The 20,597-nt window shown below is 37.5% G+C and overlaps 1 non-coding gene across 1 annotated transcript; it reads left to right on the top strand.

Moving 5' to 3' along the window:
- The first annotated feature begins 8,640 nt into the window (after window positions 1-8,640).
- Window positions 8,641-8,748, top strand: LOC112731068 (small nucleolar RNA R71). Its single transcript, XR_003166863.1, has one exon. It is a non-coding gene; the product is annotated as a small nucleolar RNA R71 (small nucleolar RNA).
- Window positions 8,749-20,597: the final 11,849 nt, after the last annotated feature.

The raw sequence follows: 20,597 nt of genomic DNA, 5'->3' as shown, positions 1-20,597 counted from the left end.
GCATTTTTGGGTGACAAGTTTCTAATCCCAACACTTTTGCATATGTATATATTAAGCTTAGTCAAAATCATGGTATTTTCCAAGGATTTTATCTATAGGGCACCCAATTGATTGAAAAAAATTTTTTTTAGAACTTGCTTGAATTATATACATTGTGGATCATGTTTTTGAGCTAAGAACACAAGCATGTAAGTTTTGAGCCTTAACTGTGTGGTTACATCATATAAGACCACTTATTTTCATTCTTGTGTGCATTATTCTCTTCTTATGATTGTAATCTTTGATTTGTTTAATTCTATATGTCCATTATTTTGTGTATACATGCATTTATATGATTGAGGCCATTGTTCAAATAGCTCACTTACCCAAATAAGCCTACCTTTTATCTTCCATTGATAACCAATTTGAGCCTATGCTTAACCCATTTGTTCTTAATTGTAGCATATTACAAGCCTAAGTAAAAAACAATAAATATCCCTTAATTTGGATCTTTAATTAGCTTACGCTAGTGAAAGTGTTTATCATTTGATTTTGGGAGAGTTGGGAACATTGGGTAGAGATAAAAGTGTGTTTTTATATTTGTGTTGAGAATCTTGGGAATTGGGAACATACTCATGTATTAATCATGTGTAAACCATATGCATTGATGTTCTTGTATACATTTTAGTTTGAAAAGAGAAAAAAAATAAAAAAAAACAAAAAGAAAAAAAAAAGAAATTATATAGAAAAGAAAGAAAAAAAGAATTGCAATAAAAAAAGGGGACAAAATGCCCCAAGGCAAGGTTCAATAAAAGTCAATGCATATGGGTGGTGATAAAAAAAAAAAAAAAGAGAATGCATGAGTGTGTGAAAAAGTGAAGAATGGGTAGTTAGGTTTGTTTAGAATTGTATAGGTTGTCATAGGTTAGGTGGGAAGTTTAAGTTAATCAAAGATTCAAATTTCAAGCTCACTTGACCATATGCATCCTACCTTGACCCTAGCCCCATTACAACCCGTGGGAAAGCCCTCATGATATTTGTATGCATGCATAAAGTAATTGTTGATTGTTAGATGAAAAACAAACCTTGGAAAACATGATTAGGGGAGAATTGAGTGAATCAACCCCATACACTTGAGCGATTAGAGCGGATACACATCCGGTGAGGGTTTGATCGCTCAATTACATGTTTCCACCCATGATCATCTTTTCTTGCAAGTTTGTAAAATCTTTTTTAATAATTCAATTCAATTGTGGGTTTGGTTTGATTGCTATGGTTTTAGCCCTTGTACTTAAATATGTTTTCTTGGAAATTAATTTATTTTGACTAAGTGGATGCATTCATGTAGATAGATTGCATATAGATAGGTTGCATGTAGTTAGTTTGCATTGAATAAATGTTGATGTCCCTTTGCTTCTTTCTTGATTTTAGCATGAGGACATGCTTAGCTTAAGTGTGGGGAGATTTGATAAACCCCGATTTTGTGGTTTATCTTGTGCTTATTTTGGGAGATTTATCCACCTTTTCCCACATTTATTCAATGAATTAGCATGTTTTTGTAATTCTCCCTTAAATTGTGCTTAAATGTAAAAACATGCTTTTTAGGCCTTAAATTGGTGATTTTAATCCACCTTAATTCCATTCGATGCCTTGATGTGTTTGTTAAGTAATTTCAAGTTCATTAGGCAATTATCGGATGGAAGAAATGAGGCGAAAAGCATGCAAGGAGGAGAATGCATGAAGAAACAAAGATTTGGAAGGAACCAATGGACGCGCACGCGTACAAGGTGCGCACGCGCAAAAGTGGTCTCTCACAAGGACGCGCACGCGTACATGCCGCTTCCGCGCGGTTGAGGATTTGCCAATCGACGCGCACGCGCACGTGGCGCGCACGCGCCGATATTCTTACTTGGCCCACTTAATGGCAAAACGCTGGGGGCGATTTCTGAGCTGCCCAAACCCAAATCCAACTTGTTTCTGAGTGTATTTCATGCAGAATTGAAGTCCAAGCAAAGGGGGAGCAATTGTTTGGTAGTTGGTGCACGAAATTGTGATGTCCAGGCTCAAACAATCCCTGGCAACGTGAGCAACTTGGTACGCGTAATCGTGATTACACTTTAATTATGTAAAATTCATGGCTCTTTCTTCCCCTGGCAATGGCGCCAAGAACATGGTGCCAATACCATGGTTCACAACTTCGATACAACTAACCAGCAAGTGCACTGGGTCGTCCAAGTAATACCTTACGTGAGTAAGGGTCGAATCCCACGGAGATTGTCGGTATGAAGCAAGCTATGGTCACCTTGCAAATCTCAGTTAGGCAGATATAATTTGATAATGATGTTTTCGAATAATAACTAATAGAATAGGGATAGAGGTACTTGTGTAAATCATTGGTAGGAATTTCAGATAAGTGAATGGAGATGCTTTTCATTCCTCTGAACCTCTGCTTTCCTGCTGTCTTCATCCAATCAGTCTTACTCCTTTCCATGGCTGGCTTTATGTGATACATCACCACTGTCAATGGCTACTTTCGGTCATCTCTCGGGAATATGATCCAATGCCCTGTCACGGCACGGCTAATCGTCTCGAGGCATCACCCTTGTCAATGGCTTCATCTTATCCTCTCAGTGAATAATATGCTCACGCACCCTGTCACGGCACGGCTATTCATCTGTTGGTTCTCGATCATGCTGGAATAGGATTTACTATCCTTTTGCGTCTGTCACTAACGCCCTGCAATCGCGAGTTTGGAGCTCGTCACAGTCATTCATTCATTGAATCCTACTCGGAATACCACAGACAAGGTTTAGACCTTCCGGATTCTCTTGAATGCCGCCATCATTCTAGCTTACGCCACGAAGATTCTGGTTAGGAGATCTAAGAGATATTCATTCTAGCTTATTTCATGTAGAACGGGAGTGTTTGTCAGGCACGTGTTCATAGGGGAGAATGGTGATGAGCGTCACACATAATCATCACCTTCATGTGCGAATGAATATCTTAGAAGCGAAACAAGATGAATTGAATAGAAAATAGTAGTACTTTGCATTAATCTTTGAGGAACAGCAGAGCTCCACACCTTAATCTATGGAGTGTAGAAACTCTACCGTTGAAAATACATAAGTGAAAGGTCCAGGCATGGCCGAGATGGCCAGTCCCCAAAACGTGATCACAGGATCAAAAATACAATCTGGGATCCAAAGATGATCAAAAGATGCCTAATACAATAGTAAAAGGTCCTATTTATAATAAACTAGCTACTAGGGTTCACATGAGTAAGTAATTGATGCATAAATCCACTTCCGGGGCCCACTTGGTGTGTGCTTGGGCTGGGCTTGAGTGTTGCACGTTTAGAGGCCATTTGTGGAGTTGAACGCCAGGTTTTGATCCATTTCTGGCGTTCAACTCTGGTTTTGGATCCTTTTCTTGCGCTGGACGCCAGATTTGGGTAGAAAGCTGGCGTTGAACGCCAGTTTACATCATCTATTCTTGGCCAAAGTATGGACTATTATATATTTCTGGAAAGCCCTGAATGTCTACTTTCCAACGCAATTGAAAGCGCGCCATTTCAAGTTTCGTAGCTCTAGAAAATCCATTTTGAGTGCAGGGAGGTCAGAATCCAACAGCATCAGCAGTCCTTCTTCAACCTCTGAATCTGATTTCTGCTCAAGTCCCTCAATTTCAGCCAGAAAATACCTGAAATCATAGAAAAACACACAAACTCATAGTAAAGTCCAGAAATGTGAATTTAACATAAAAAGTAATGAAAACATCCCTAAAAGTAACTAGATCCTACTAAAAACATACTAAAAATAATGTCAAAAAGTGTATAAATTATCCGCTCATCACAACGCCAAACTTAAATTGTTGCTTGTCCCCAAGCAACTGAAAATCAAATAGGATAAAAAGAAGAGAATATACTATAAATTCCAAACTATCAATGAAACAGAGCTTCAATCATATGAGCGGGACTTATAGCTTTTTGCCTCTTGAATAGTTTTGGCATCTCACTTTATCCATTGAGGTTCAGAATGATTGGCATCTATAGGAACTTCAGATTTCGAATAGTGTTATTGATTCTCCTAGTTCAGTATGATGATTCTTGAACACAGCTTCTTTATGAGTCTTGGCCGTGGCCCTAAGCACTTTGTTTTCCAGTATTACCACCGGATACATAAATGCCACAGACACATAATTGGGTGAACCTTTTCAGATTGTGACTCAGCTTTGCTAAAGTCCCCAATTAGAGGTGTCTAGGGTTCTTAAGCACACTCTTTTTTTGCTTTGGACCTTGACTTTAACCGCTCAGTCTCAAGTTTTCACTTGACACCTACACGCCACAAGCACATGGTTAGGGACAGCTTGGTTTAGCCGCTTAGACCAGGATTTTATTCCTTTAGGCCCTCCTATCCACTGATGCTCAAAGCCTTGGGATCCTTTTTATTTGCCCTTGCCTTTTGGTTTTAAGGGTTATTGGCTTTTTGCTCTTGCCTCTTGATTTTAAGAGCTTTTGGGCTTTTTCTGCTTGCTTTTCTTTCTATTATTTTTTTTCGCCTATTTTTTTTTTCTGCAAGCTTTGTTCTTTGCTGCTTTTTCTTGCTTCAAGAATCATTTTTATGATTTTTCAGATTATCAAATAACATGTCTCCTAGTTATCATTCTTTCAAGAGCCAACATATTTAACATTCTTAAACAACAACTTCAAAAGACATATGCACTGTTCAAGCATACATTCAGAAAACAAGAAGCATTGTCACCACATCAATATAATTAAACTAAGTTCAGGGATAAATTCGAAACTCATGTACTTCTTGTTCTTTTGAATTAAAACATTTTTCATTTAAGAGAGGTGATGGATTCATAGGACATTTATAACTTTAAGACATAGTTACTAACTACTAATGATCATGTAATGAAGACACAAACATAGATAGGCACATAACATAGAAAACGAAAAACAGAAGAAAGAAGAACAAGGAATGAATCCACCTTAGTGATGGTGGCGTTTCCTTCTTGAGGAACCAATGATGTCCTTGAGCTCTTCTATGTCTCTTCCTTGTCTTTGTTGCTCCTCCCTCATTGCTTTTTGATCTTCTCTTATTTCATGAAGCATGATGGAGTGCTCTTGATGTTCCACCCTTAGTTGTCCCATGTTGGAACTTAATTATTCTAGGGAGGTGTTGATGTGCTCCCAATAGTTTTGTGGAGGAAAGTGCATTTGAGGCATCTCCGGGATCTCATGGTGATGAGCTTCATACGCCTCTTGAGCTCCATGAATGGGCTCTCTTGCTTGCTCCATCTTTTTCTTAGTGATGGGCTTGTCCTCTTTAATGAGGATATCTCCCTCTATGTCAATCCCAGCTGAATTGCATAGGTGGCAAATGAGGTGAGGAAAGGCTAACCTTGCCATAGTGGAAGACTTGTCAGCCACCTTGTAGAGTTCTTGAGGTATAATCTCATGAACTTCCACCTCTTCTCCAATCATGATGCTATGGATCATGATGGCCCGGTCTATAGTAACTTCAGACCGGTTGCTAGTGGGAATGATTGAGCATTGAATGAACTCCAACCATCCTCTAGCTACAGGCTTGAGGTCCAATCTTCTTAGTTGAACCGGCTTGCCTTTGGAGTCAATCTTCCATTGAGCTCCTTCTACATATATGTCCATAAGGACTTGGTCCAACCTTTGATCAAAGTTGACTCTCCTTGTGTAGGGGCGTGCGTTCTCTTCCATGTTTGGCAAGTTTGAACGCCAGCCTCACATTTTCCGGGCTAAAATCTAAGTATTTCCCCCGAACCATTGTAACATAGTTCTTTGGATCCGGGTTCTTACTTTGATCATGGTTCTTGGTGATCCATGCATTGGCATAGAACTCTTGAACCATTAGGATGCCGACTTGTTGGATGGGATTTGTTAGAACTTCCCAACCTCTTCTTTGAATTTCATGTCGGATCTCCGGATACTCATTTCTTTTGAGTTTGAAAGGGACCTCGGGGATCACCTTCTTCTTGGCCACAACATCATAGAAGTGGTCTTGATGGGCTTTGGAGATGAACCTTTCCATCTCCCATGACTCGGAGGTAGAAGCTTTTATTTTCCCCTTCCCCTTTCTAGAGGATTCTCCGGTCTTAGGTGCCATCAATGGTAATGGAAAAACAAAAAGCTTGCTTTTACCACACCAAACTTAGAATATTGCTCGTCCTCGAGCAATAAACAAAAGAATAGAAGAAGAAGATGAAGAAATGGAGGAGAGGGAGAGTGGGAAGTGTTTCAGCTAAAAGGGGTGTGTTGTGTGAATTTGATGAAGACTGGAGGGCTTTATATAGGGAAAGGAGGGGGGGTTAAGGTTCGGCCATATGGGTGGGTTTGGGTGGGAAATTGGTTTTGAATTTTGAAGGTAGGTGGAGTTTATGAGGTAGGTTTATTGGGAAGAGTGGATGGATGTGAGTGGTGAAGAGGTGATGGGGAAGAGAGTTTGAGGTGATTGGTGAAGGGTTTTTGGGGAAGAGTGTTTATGGGGTTATGTGAAAGAAAGTGGTGAGAAGAAGTAAGTGGAGGTAGGTGGGGATCCTGTGGGGTCCACAGATCCTGAGGTGTTCAAGGATTTACATCCCTGCACCCATTAGGCATGTAAAAATGCCTTTGTACCCAACTCTGGGCGTTCAGCGCCAGGTTGGTGGCCATTTTGGGCGTTCAATGCCCATTTGTGTGCCATTTCTGGCGTTGAACGCCAGAACCATGCCTGTTCTGGCGTTCAGCGCCCAGAAGCTGCCCATTTTGGGCGTTCAGCGCCAGCACCATGCTCTGTTCTGGCGCTGAACGCCAGACAGATGCTCCTCCAGGGTGTGATTTTTCTTCTGCTATTTTTGATTCCGTTTTCAATTTTTATATTTATTTTGTGACTCCACATGATCATGAACCTACAAAGACATATAACTAAGAAAAATATAGTTAGATAAATAAAAATTGGGTTGCCTCCCAACAAGCGCTTCTTTAATGTCAATAGCTTGACAGTGGGCTCTCATGGAGCCTCACAGATGTGCAGAGCTTTGTTGAGACTCTCCAACACCAAACTTAGAGTTTGGTTGTGGCCTCCCAACACCAAACTTAGAGTTTGACTGTGGGGGCTCTGGTTGACTCTGCTTTGAGAGAAGCTTTTTCTGCTTCCTCTCCATGGTTGCAGAGGGAGATCCTTGAGTTTTGAACATAAGGGAGTTCTCATTCCATTGAAGGACTATTTCACCTCTGTCAACATCAATCACAGCTCTTGCTGTGGCCAGGAAAGGTCTTCCTAGGATGATGGATTCATCCTCTTCCTTTCCCGTATCCAGGACTATGAAATCAGCAGGGATGTAAAGGCCTTCAACCTTTACTAACACGTCCTCTACTTGTCCATAAGCCTGTTTTCTTGAACTGTCTGCCATCTCTAATGAGATTTTAGCAGCTTGCACCCCATAGATTCCCAGTTTCTCTATTACAGAGAGGGGCATGAGGTTTATTCCTGAACCAAGGTCACATAGAGCCTTAAAGATCATGGTGCCTATGGTACAGGGTATTATGAACTTTCCAGGATCCTGTCTCTTCTGAGGCAATGTCAGTTGATCCAGATCACTTAGTTCATTGATGAACAAGGGAGGTTCGACTTCCCAAGTATCAATGCCAAATAATTTGGCATTCAGCTTCATGATTGCACCAAGAAACTCGGCAGTTTGCTCTTCAGTAACATCCTCATTCTCTTCAGAAGAGGAATACTCATCAGAGCTCATGAAGGGCATAAGGAGGTTCAATGGAATCTCTATGGTCTCTAGATGAGCCTCAGAATCCTTTGGTTCCTCAGAGGGAAGCTCCTTATTGATCACTGGACGTCCCAGGAGGTCTTCCTCCTTGGGATTCACGTCCTCCACTCCCCTTGTAGGTTCGGCCATGGTGCTTATGTCAATGGCCTTGCACTCTCCTTTTGGGTTTTCTTCTGTATTGCTTGGGAAAGTACTAGGAGGGATTTCAGTGATCCTTTTACTCAGCTGGCCCACTTGTGCTTCCAGATTTCTAATGGAAGACCTTGTTTCATTCATGAAACTCACAGTGGCCTTGGACAGATCAGAGACTAAGTTTGCTAAATTAGAAGCATTTTGTTCAGAGTTCTCTGTCTATTGCTGAGTGGATGATGGAAAAGGTTTATTATTAAAGCCTTGTTGAGGCTTTTGATCCTTCCATGAGAAATTTGGATGATTTCTCCATGATGATTTATAGGTGTTTCCATAAGGTTCACCTAAGTAATTCACCTCTGCTATTGCAGGGTTCTCAGGATCATAAGCTTCTTCTTCATAAGAAGCCTCTTGAGTACTGTTGGATGCAGCTTGCATTCCTTGTAGACTCTGAGAGATCATATTGACTTGCTGAGTCAATATTTTATTCTGAGCCAATATAGCATTCAGAGTATCAATTTCAAGAACTCCCTTCTTCATAGGCATCCCATTACTCACAGGATTCCTTTCAGATGTGTACATGAACTAGTTATTAGCAACCATGTCAATGAGTTCTTGAGCTTCTGCAGGCGTTTTCTTTAGGTGAATGGATCCACCTGCAGAAGTGTCCAATGACATTTTTGATAGCTCAGACAAACCATCATAGAATATATCCAGGATGGTCCATTCTGAAAGCATGTCAGAAGGACACTTTTTGGTCAACTGTTTGTATCTTTCCCAAGCTTCATAGACGGATTCACCTTCTTTCTGTCTGAAGGTTTGAACATCAGCTCTAAGCTTGCTCAGCTTTTGAGGAGGAAAGTACTTGGCTAAGAAAGCCGTGACCAGCTTATCCCAAGAGTTCAGGCTGTCTTTGGGTTGAGAATCCAACCATAGTCTAGCTCTGTCTCTTACAGCAAAAGGGAAAAGCATGAGCCTGTAGACTTCAGGATCTACTCCATTAGTCTTAACAGTATCAAATATCTGCAAGAATTCAGTTAAGAACTGAAAAGGATCTTCAGATGGAAGTCCATGAAACTTGCAGTTCTGCTGCATCAGAGAAACTAATTGAGGTTTCAGCTCAAAGTTGTTTGCTCCAATGGCAGGAATGGAGATGCTTCTTCCATGTAAATTGGAATTAGGTGCAGTAAAGTCACCAAGCATCTTCCTTACATTATTATTATTTTCGGCTGCCATCTCCTCTTCCTATTCGAAAATTTCTGAAAGGTTATTTCTGGATTGTTGTAATTTAGCTTCTCTTAATTTTCTCTTCAGAGTCCTTTCAGGTTCTGGATCTGCTTCCACAAGAATGTTCTTATCCTTGCTCCTGCTCATATGACAAAGAAGAAGGCACAGAAAAATAATAATAATAATAGAGATCCTTTATACCACAGTATAGGGATCCCTGTGTGAGTAGAAGAAGAGGGGGAGACAAAGAATGTAATATAATGGAAGAAACACAACTGTGAGGATGGCAGAGATGTGAGATGAGATGTTAGGATATGAATGAATAAATAGAATAAGATGGGGGAGGGATAATTTTCGAAAATTATTTTGAAAAAGAGTTAGTGATTTTCGAAAATAGTTTTTGAAAATTGTTAGTATTTTTTCGAAAATTTTTTTTTTAAATTAAAAATAAAAATAAGAATAATCAGTTAATTAAAAAGAAATTTTTGAAAAAGAGGGAAGATATTTTCGAAAATTAGAGAGAGAGAGTTAGTTAGGTAGTTTTGAAAAAGTTAAGAAACAAACAAAAAGTTAGTTAGTTAGTTGAAACAAATTTTGAAAAGATAAGAAGTTAGGAGGTTAGAAAAGATATTTTGAAATTAGATTTTTGAAAAAGATAAGATGAGAAGATATTTTTGAAAAGATATGATAGAAATTAGTTTTTGAAAAAGATTTGATTTTTAAAATCACAATTAATGACTTGATTCACACGAAATCACAAGATATGATTCTAGAACTCAAAGTTTGAATCTTTCTTAACAAGCAAGTAACAAACTTGAAATTTTTGAATCAAAACATTAATTGTTATTGTTATTTTCGAAAATTTGGTATAAAAATAAGAAAAAGATTTTTGAAAAATATTTTTGGAATTTTCGAAAATAACTAAGAATTTTGAAAAAGATTTTATTTTTGAAAAAGATTTTGAGAAAGATAAGATTTTCAAATTGAAAATTTGATTTGACTCATAAGAAATAACTTGATTTTAAAATTTTTTGAAAAAGTCAATCCAAATTTTCGAATTTGATGAGAGAAAATGGGAAAGATATTTTTTTTTTGATTTTTTGAAATTTTTATGATGAGAGAGAAAAACACTAAAGAGATGCAATGCATGAAATTTTTAGATCACAACAATGAATGCATGCAAGAATGCTATGAATGTCAAGATGAACACCAAGAACACTATGAAGATCATGATGAACATCAAGAACACAATTTTGAAAAATTTTTAATGCAAAGAAAACATGCAAGACACCAAACTTAGAATTCTTTAATGCTTAGACACTAAGAATTCAAGAATGCATATGAAAAACAAGAAAAGACAAGAAACAAAAAATCATCAAGATCAAACAAGAAGACTTACCAAGAACAACTTGAAGATCATGAAGAACACTATGAATGCATGGAAATTTTCGAAAAATGCAAAATGCATATGCAAGTGACACCAAACTTATGATATGACTCAAGACTCAAACAAGAAACACAAAATATTTTTGATTTTTATGATTTTCTAATTTTTTTGTATTTTTTTTTTTTTTGAAAATTAAGGTGAAAAAGAAAAATAAGGATTCCAAAATTTTTAATATGAATTCCAGGACTCTTGCATTCTTAGTCTAAAGCTTCAGTCCAGGAATTAGACATGGCTCACTAGCCAGCCAAGCTTTCAATGAAAGCTCCAGTCCAAAACACTAGACATGGCCAATGGCTAGCCAAGCTTCAGCATTTAACACCAGAGTATATTGCTCTTGATAACAAATTGCAAGCCTCAATCCAAATAAATTTAGACATGGCTTTACAGCTAGCCAGGCTTTACATGCTTCATGAAACACTAGAATTCATTCTTAAAAATTTTGAATCTAAAATTTTTTCGAAAATAGGTGAGAAAATTTGAAATATTTTTGAAAAATTTTTGAAAATAAAATAAAAAGGAAATTACCTAATCTGAGCAACAAGATGAACCGTCAGTTGTCCAAACTCAAACAATCCCCGGCAATGGCGCCAAAAACTTGGTGCACGAAATTGTGATGTCCAAGCTCGAACAATCCCTGGCAACGTGAGCAACTTGGTACGCGTAATCGTGATTACACTTTAATTATGTAAAATTCATGGCTCTTTCTTTCCCCGGCAACGGCGCCAAAAACTTGGTGCACGAAATTGTGATGTCCAGGCTCGAACAATCCCTGGCAACGTGAGCAACTTGGTACGCGTAATCGTGATTACACTTTAATTATGTAAAATTCATGGCTCTTTCTTCCCCTGGCAATGGCGCCAAGAACATGGTGCCAATACCATGGTTCACAACTTCGATACAACTAACCAGCAAGTGCACTGGGTCGTCCAAGTAATACCTTACGTGAGTAAGGGTCGAATCCCACGGAGATTGTCGGTATGAAGCAAGCTATGGTCACCTTGCAAATCTCAGTTAGGCAGATATAATTTGATAATGATGTTTTCGAATAATAACTAATAGAATAGGGATAGAGGTACTTATGTAAATCATTGGTAGGAATTTCAGATAAGCGAATGGAGATGCTTTTCGTTCCTCTGAACCTCTGCTTTCCTGCTGTCTTCATCCAATCAGTCTTACTCCTTTCCATGGCTGGCTTTATGTGATACATCACCACTGTCAATGGCTACTTTCGGTCATCTCTCGGGAAAATGATCCAATGCCCTGTCACGGCACGGCTAATCGTCTGGAGGCATCACCCTTGTCAATGGCTTCATCTTATCCTCTCAGTGAATAATATGCTCACTCACCCTGTCACGGCATGGCTATTCATCTGTCGGTTCTCGATCATGCTGGAATAGGATTTACTATCCTTTTGCGTCTGTCACTAACGCCCTGCAATCGCGAGTTTGGAGCTCGTCACAGTCATTCATTCATTGAATCCTACTCGGAATACCACAGACAAGGTTTAGACCTTCTGGATTCTCTTGAATGCCACCATCATTCTAGCTTACGCCACGAAGATTCTGGTTAGGAGATCTAAGAGATATTCATTCTAGCTTATTTCATGTAGAACGGAAGTGTTTGTCAGGCATGTGTTCATAGGGGAGAATGGTGATGAGCGTCACACATAATCATCACCTTCATGTGCGAATGAATATCTTAGAAGCGAAACAAGATGAATTGAATAGAAAACAGTAGTACTTTGCATTAATCTTTGAGGAACAGCAGAGCTCCATACCTTAATCTATGGAGTGTAGAAACTCTACCGTTGAAAATACATAAGTGAAAGGTCCAGGCATGGCCGAGATGACCAGCCCCCAAAACGTGATCACAGGATCAAAAATACAATCCGGGATCCAAAGATGATCAAAAGATGCCTAATACAATAGTAAAAGGTCCTATTTATAATAAACTAGCTACTAGGGTTTACATGAGTAAGTAATTGATGCATAAATCTACTTCCGGGGCCCACTTGGTGTGTGCTTGGGCTGGGCTTGAGTGTTGCACGTGTAGAGGCCATTTGTGGAGTTGAACGCCAGGTTTTGATCCATTTCTGGCGTTCAACTCTGGTTTTGGATCCTTTTCTGGCGCTGGACGCCAGATTTGGGTAGAAAGCTGGCGTTGAACGCCAGTTTACGTCGTCTATTCTTGACCAAAGTATGAAATATTATATATTGTTGGAAAGCCCTGGATGTCTACCTTCCAACGCAATTGGAAGCGCGCATTTTCAAGTTCTGTAGCTCCAGATAATCCATTTTGAGTGCAGGGAGGTCAGAATCCAACAGCATCAGCAGTCCTTCTTCAACCTCTGAATCTGATTTCTGTTCAAGTCCCTCAATTTCAGCCAGAAAATACCTGAAATCACAGAAAAACACACAAACTTATATTAAAGTCTAGAAATGTGAATTTAACATAAAAAATAATGAAAACATCCCTAAAAGTAACTAGATCCTACTAAAAACATACTAAAAACAATGTCAAAAAGCATATAAATTATCCGCTCATCAGTAGTATAGCATCATGTAGGGTAGTTTCTAGAGAGAGAAGCTCCCTCTTCTCTCTAGAATTAGGTTAGGTTAATTTTCATCTTAGATTTAGGTTTAATTCATGCTTTGATTTACTTTTCCTTTACAATTTCTTGTTCCTCTACTCTTTCTCTTTTTAATTTTATATCTCATTCTTGCAATTGCTTACTTTATTGTTGATGCACTTTTTGGTTCTTTTATTTTCAATTCAATGCAATTTATGATTCATGTTCCTTTATTGTTGATTTAGATTTGTTGTTGTTTAATTCCTTGCAATTGAGTAGTGTAGATTTACATTCTTTGCAAATTTACCATGCTTTCCTTTTATGCCTACCAAGTGTTTGACAAAATGCTTGGTAGGATGTTAGAGTAGATTTTGAGCATTCTTGGCTTGGAAAGAGTAATTGGGCAATCTTGAGTCATGAAAACCCAACTTATGTTGGCGATCTAGAGTTGTTAGCTAGTATTGTTTCCATTGACGCTAACCTTTTGCTAATTTAATTAGTAAGTTGGTTAGGACTTTTGGAATGAGATTAGCTAGTCTCGTTAGACTTTCTCCCTATTTGTTGGAGTTGACGTAATGAGATAAATTCTTGTTTATAATTGTGACATGATTAATTAGTCTTGTTTGACATTCTCCCGGTGTGTGAGTTAACTAAATAAGGTAAATTAATCATGCATGACTAGGATAGAAAGCCTATGACCTCAATCCAATGCCATGAATGTCTCTCTTCTTTAATTGCTTTCTTTAATTAATTGCTCTCTTTACTTTTCTTGCCATTTATTTTCTTGTCCTCTTATCAACAAAACCCCTTGATCCCCGTAGCCAATAATTAAACAATTCATTGCAACTCTTTGTGAGACGACCCGGAGTCTAAATACTCCAGTTAATTCTTAATTGGGGATTGTACATGTGACAAAACCAAAATATTTGATTGGGAGGATTGTTTGTTGGTGTAGAACTATACTTGCAATGAAGTTATTCCTTCTATAAGAAGAAATTCTAGACCATCAAGCAAAACTCTTCTATCAAGACATTCATGGCAAGGATTGAGATCATAGGCCTTCTATCCTAGTCATGCAATGATTAATTCATCTTATTTAGTCAACTCCAACAAATAGGGAGAAAGTCAAACAAGATTAATCAATCATATCACAATAATGAACAAGAATTTATCTTATTACGTCATCTCCAACATTGGAAGAAGGTATCATATTATCTTCCATGAGAGAAAGTCTAATAAGACTAGCTAATCTCAATCCAAAAGTCCTAATCAACTCACTAATTTAATTAGCAAAAGATTAGCGTCAATGGAAACAATATTCCAAAAGTCCTAATCAACTCATTAATTTAATTAGCAAAAGATTAGCGTCAATGGAAACAATATTCCAAAAGTCCTAATCAACTCACTATTTAAATTAGCAAAAGATTAGCATCAATGGAAACAATATTAGCTAACAACTCTAGATCACCAACATGAGTTGGGTTTTCATGACTCAAGATTGCCTAATTACTCTTTCCAAGCCAAGAATGCTCAAAATCTACTCTAAGATCCAACCAAGCATTTTGTCAAACACATGGTGGGTACTAAAGGAAAGCATGGTAAATGTGCAAGAATGATAAATCTACCAACTACAAATTGCAAGGAAACGAGATCAACAACTCAAATCAACAATAAAGAAATATCAAACATTAAATTGCATTAAAAGTAAATCAAATCCAACAAGAGCATCCATGAACATAAAAGAGGGCAAAAAGGAAAAATTAACATTACAAATCAAGAGAATGAAAGAGAAGAAGCAAGAATTCATAAAAGAAACAAGATGAAAACATGTAATTGAATCTAAATCTAAGAGAGATTAACCTAACCTAATTCTAGAGAGAAGAAGGAGCTTCTCTCTCTAGAAACTAACCTACATGATGCTAATGGTACAAACAATTGCTCCCCCTTGCCCAAACTTGAATTCTACATGAAATAGCATTAGAAATGAGTTGGGTTGGGCCCAAAGTGCTTCAAAAATCGCTGGGGGCAATTTCACCTTAGTGGGCCACGGCAGAATCGGCGCGCACGCGTACATGGAGCGTGCGCGCCCCTGAGAGCGAAGTAACATATGGAAAATTTTGTCATTTTGAAAACCTGGATGTTAGCTTTCCAACGCAACTGGAACCGCCTCATTTGGACCTCTGTAGCTCAAGTTATGGTCGATTGAGTGCGAAGAGGTCGGGCTTGACAGCTTTAAGGTTCCTTCATTTCTTCATGAGTTCTCCCGCTTTGCATGCTTTTCTCCTCACTTCTTCCATCCAATACTTGCCTTATGAACCTAAAATCACTCAACAAACACATCAAGGCATCGAATGGAATTAAAGTGGATTAAAATCACCAATTTTATGGCCTAAAAAGCATGTTTTCACATTTAAGTACAAATCAAGGGAGAATTGCAAAACGATGCTATTTCATTGAATAAATGTGATAAAAGTTGATAAAATCCCCCAAATTGAGCACAAGATAAACCACAAAATTGGGGTTTATCACCATCTCTGGCATATCTTTTTGGTGAACCACTACAGGCTCTTTTATCTTATTTTGGTTATTTTCCTGTATTTTTATCTTCATTTTTATCTTTCAGTACTTATACATTGTTCTTTTCATGTATTTTTACTCTATTTCTGCATTTTGCACTTTAGTTCATATTTTAACCAGTTAGTTTAGTTGCAATTCTAACTTATTAGTTATAGAATATGTGGATTAATTAGTATAGTTTACCCTTTTAGCATATGATAATTTAGTTTAATTGAAAATAAAAGGAGTAAACTAGAGACTTTAGTAATTTAAAACAATCCACACACCTTGTATATATAGTATAACATGTTAGTTAGTTAACAACATTTCATCAAGGAGGAACACTAAAATTTTAAAAGCCACCCTAAGGTTTACATTGAGAATAATGAGAACTCTTAATTTTTACTTGCATGACATGTATAACTGATATATATGATTTTTGAGCTAGAGAACACACAGCCTGTGAGTTTTGAGCTTAATTGTATGGTTACATTCAAACCATAATTTTTATTCCTGTGTGTTTTGTCCTTCTTTTTCATTCTGGTGTTCTTTACTTTGTTTTAATCTATATGTCCAATTATAGAGTATAGATACATACTAAGAGATGATTGAGGCCATCATTTGAATTTTTTCTTACTTATCCCAAACTAGCCTACCTTTTACATCACCCTTGTTAGTCCCCTTGAGCTTTTTAATCCCCTCTTGTTCTATAAACCACATTACTAGCCTTAAGCAGAAAAACAAAATAAAAATCCCAAGTTGAATCCTTGGTTAGCTTAAGATAGAAATTGTGTATTGTTTAAGTGTGGTGAACTTTATGGGAACATGGATGATAGAATCAAAGGTAGAAAGTTAAAAAGAATAAAGATGTTTCAAAATAAAAATTTGGGAAGCATGCTCATGTGAAATCAAAACAATTGAATTACCATGTGCATTAAAAAAAAATTTCGGTATTTAATTAAGGGGATACAAAAATTCCCCAATTGCAAAATAAAAAGAATCAATGCACATGGGATAAAATTAAAGTTAATGCACGAGCTTACAATACAAAGTGAGAAAAGTTGGGCAAATAGGTTAAGAAACTTTGAATTGCAAAATATGTATGTTAGGTGAGATCTTAGACTAATCAAGGATTCACTTATTAGCTCACTTAGCCTTATACATATACCCTTACCTTTACCTTGGCCCCATTACAACCTTGAAAAAGACCTCATGATTTTTGTATGTCTGTATTCTATAATTGTTGATTGGTTAGATGAAGAACAAAGTTATAGAAAGTAAGGATAAAAAGAAGAATAGAGTGATTAACCCAATAAACACTGAGTGACTAGAGAGTAAACACAAAATCTAGTGAGGGTTCAATAGCTCATCACCATATATCTCTGCTTAAATTGTTAATTGTCTTGCAAGTCTGAAAAATATTTTTTACCCATCTCAATTGTAAAAGTGCCTTGACATTATCTAAGGTTGGCTATGCATATATGATTCCTTGAGAATGTGAATTAATTTAACTACATGTAAGTTTTATATACAAGTGAATAAAAATTAGAATTGCATGATTCATTTAGGTAGTTGCATTTAGATAGATTGCATTGCATGAGATTCCACCACTTTAACCTTACCTTACTCTTTATCTTGGACTTAGCATGAGGACATGCTACTGTTTAAGTGTGGGGAGGTTGATAAACCCATATTTTATAATATATATTATGCTCAATTCAAGAGATTTATTCAATCCTTCACCCACTTATTCATGTAAATTGCATGGTTTTACTTTCCCTTCCTTATTATGTGATATATGTGAAATACATGTTTCCTATGCTTTAAAATTAATTATTTTAAGCACCCTTTATTATCATTCGATGCCGTGATTTGTGTGTTGAGTAGTTTCAGATCTCCTAAGGCAGGAATGACTTAAAGGATGGAAAAGAAACATACAAAAATGGAAGGAAAGCACAAAATGGAGTTTTTGAAGAAACTGGCAGCGACGCGAACGCATGAATGACGCGGCCGCATGCCTAGCGCGAAAAGATAGCGACGCGAATGCGTGACTGACGTAGACGCGCGCCTTAAGCAAAACATAGATGACACGGACGCATGACCGAGGCGAACGCGTGACAAGGAAAACTCCAGATGACGCGACTGCATGACCCACGCGGACGCGTGACAGACGCCACGCACCAGAAATACAAAAAACGCCCCCAGCAATTTTTGAAGCCCTTTTTGGCCCAGATCCAAGTCCAGAAGGCACAGATTGGAGGTTATGAAGTGGGGGAATGCATTCATTCGAAGAAGGAGCGCCAATTATTCACTTTTCATAATTTAGATGTAGTTTTTAGAGGGAGAGGTTCTCTCATCTCTCTTAGGTTTTAGGATTAGGATTTCTTATTATTTCAATTTAGTATTCCAACTCCTTATCAGGTTCAATATTACTTTACTTTATATTTCCCTTTTGCTTTCAGATATTTTAATGCTTTCCTTTAATTACTTTTGTTGCCCAATTGGCTTATGAACCACCCATGTTTAGATTTGATTTTCTATTTAATATGATTTGAGGTATTTCAGAATTATGATTGCTTTCTGTTCCGAGGGTTACCTGAAACTAGAGGTCGATCTTCTAACGAGATCTTCTGTACTGGTCAGAGATGATGTGTCTGGCTGGCTGGTGGCGGCCAGAACTGTTGTGTCCGACTTGTTGGCTGGCTGCACACCTGATCCTTGGTCACCGGAGGGTGGGGGGTACCTGCAAGAGACTCCGATGCTTAAGTTAGCACGGGTATTAAGCAGGTTTATTGTAGAATCAGAGTATGAGTTATACCTGGGTGCTCCAGTATATTTATAGTAGTTTGGGCTGACCTCATGATTTTTTGTATGACTGTATTCTATAATTGTTGATTGGTTAGATGAAGAACAAAGTTATAGAAAGTAAGGATAAAAAGAAGAATAGAGTGATTAACCCAATAAACACTGAGTGACTAGAGAGTAAACACAAAATCCAGTGAGGGTTCAATAGCTCATCAACATATATCTCTGCTTAAATTGTTAATTGTCTTGCAAATTTGTAAAATATTTTTGCCCATCTCAATTGTAAAAGTGCTTTAACATTATCTAGGGTTTGGCTATGTATATATGATTCCTTGAAGATGTGAATTAATTTAACTACATGTAAGTTTTATATACATGTGAATAACAATTGGAATTGCATGATTCATTTAGGTAATTGCATTTAGGATAGATTGCATTGCATGAGATTCCACCACTTTAACCTTACCTTACTCTTTATCTTGGACTTAGCATGAGGACATGCTATTGCTTAAGTGTGGGGAAGTTGATAAACCCATATTTTATGATATATATTGTGCTCAATTTAAGTGATTTATTCAACCCTTCACCCACTTATTCATGTAAATTGCATGGTTTTACTTTCCCTTCCTTATTATGTGATATATGTGAAAAACATGTTTCCTATGTTTTAAAAATAATTATTTTAATTACCCTTTATTACCATTCGATGTCGTGATTTGTGTGTTGAGTAGTTTCAGATCTTCTAAGGCAGGAATGACTTAAAGGATGGAAAGGAAACATACAAAAATGGAAGGAAAGCACAAAATAGAGTTTTTGAAGAAACTGGCAGCGACGCGAACGCATGGACGACGCGATCGCATGCCCAGTGCGAAAAGGCAGCGATGCGAACGCGTGACTGACGCGAACGTGCGCCATAAGCAGAACACAGATGATGCGTACGCGTGACCGAAGCGAACGCGTGATAAGGAAAACTCCAGATGACGCGACCGCGTGACCCACGCGGACGCGTGACAGACGCCACGCACCAGAAATTACAGAAAATGCTCCCAGCGATTTCTGAAACCCTTTTTCTCCCAGATCCAAGTCCAGAAGGCACAGATTAGAGGTTATAAAGTGGAAGAATGTATCCATTCAAGGGGATGTCTTCAATTATTCACTTTTCATGATTTAGATGTAGTTTTTAGAGAGAGGTTCTCTCCTCTCTCTCTTAGGACTAGAAGTTAGGATTTTTCTCGCCTTCATGATTTTCTCTTTTTATCAAGTTCAATGTTCCTTTTTAATTATTTTCTCAATTTAATTTATGAACTCTTCCATGTTACGTATGATTCTCTTAATTAATGTTATTTGAGGTATTTCAGTTTATGATTGCTTTCTTTTATTTATGTTACTGTTGCTTCCAATCTAAAGACATTTTTATTCGAGTAAGTTTACTTTTCCCCTTTTGGCCTTGGTTAAGTAATTGGTAACTCATGAGTTATCAAACTTAACGTGATTGATAATTGTTGTCTTTGCTAATTGAATTGAACTTCAATAACTCCAGTCCTTTCTTAGGAATTGACTAGGACCTGAGGATCAAACTAATTGGTCCACTTAACCTTTCTTTGCTTTAGTAAAGGCTAACTAAGTGGGATTAAAACTCAATTCTCATCACCATTGATAAGGATAACTAGGATAGGACTTTCAAATTCTCATACCTTGCCAAGAGTTTATTTTATAGTTATTTATTTATTTTATTTGTCATTTAAACTACTTGTTCCTTACTTTCAAAATCTCCAATTTACAAAACTCATAACCAATAATAAGAATACCTCCCTGCAGTTCCTTGAGAAGACGACCCGAGGTTTAAATACATCGGTTATCAATTTTAAAAAGGGGTTTGTTATTTGTGACAACCAAAACGTTTGTACGAAAGGATTTTCTATTGGTTTAGAAGCTATACTTACAACGCGAATACATATTTTTACATTTCTTTACTGATAGAAAAAATCCGATCGTCAACAATCCAGATAAAATTTAGCATCAGTTGACCCTCCCAAGAGGAAGACACCTGAGCCGCCTCAAGAACAAAGTATCCCTCTAATTGAA

The sequence above is a fragment of the Arachis hypogaea genome, chromosome 12 (genome assembly GCF_003086295.3).
Source record: "Arachis hypogaea cultivar Tifrunner chromosome 12, arahy.Tifrunner.gnm2.J5K5, whole genome shotgun sequence".
Taxonomy (NCBI): domain Eukaryota; kingdom Viridiplantae; phylum Streptophyta; class Magnoliopsida; order Fabales; family Fabaceae; genus Arachis; species Arachis hypogaea.
This window is presented reverse-complemented; position numbering and strand designations above follow the sequence as displayed.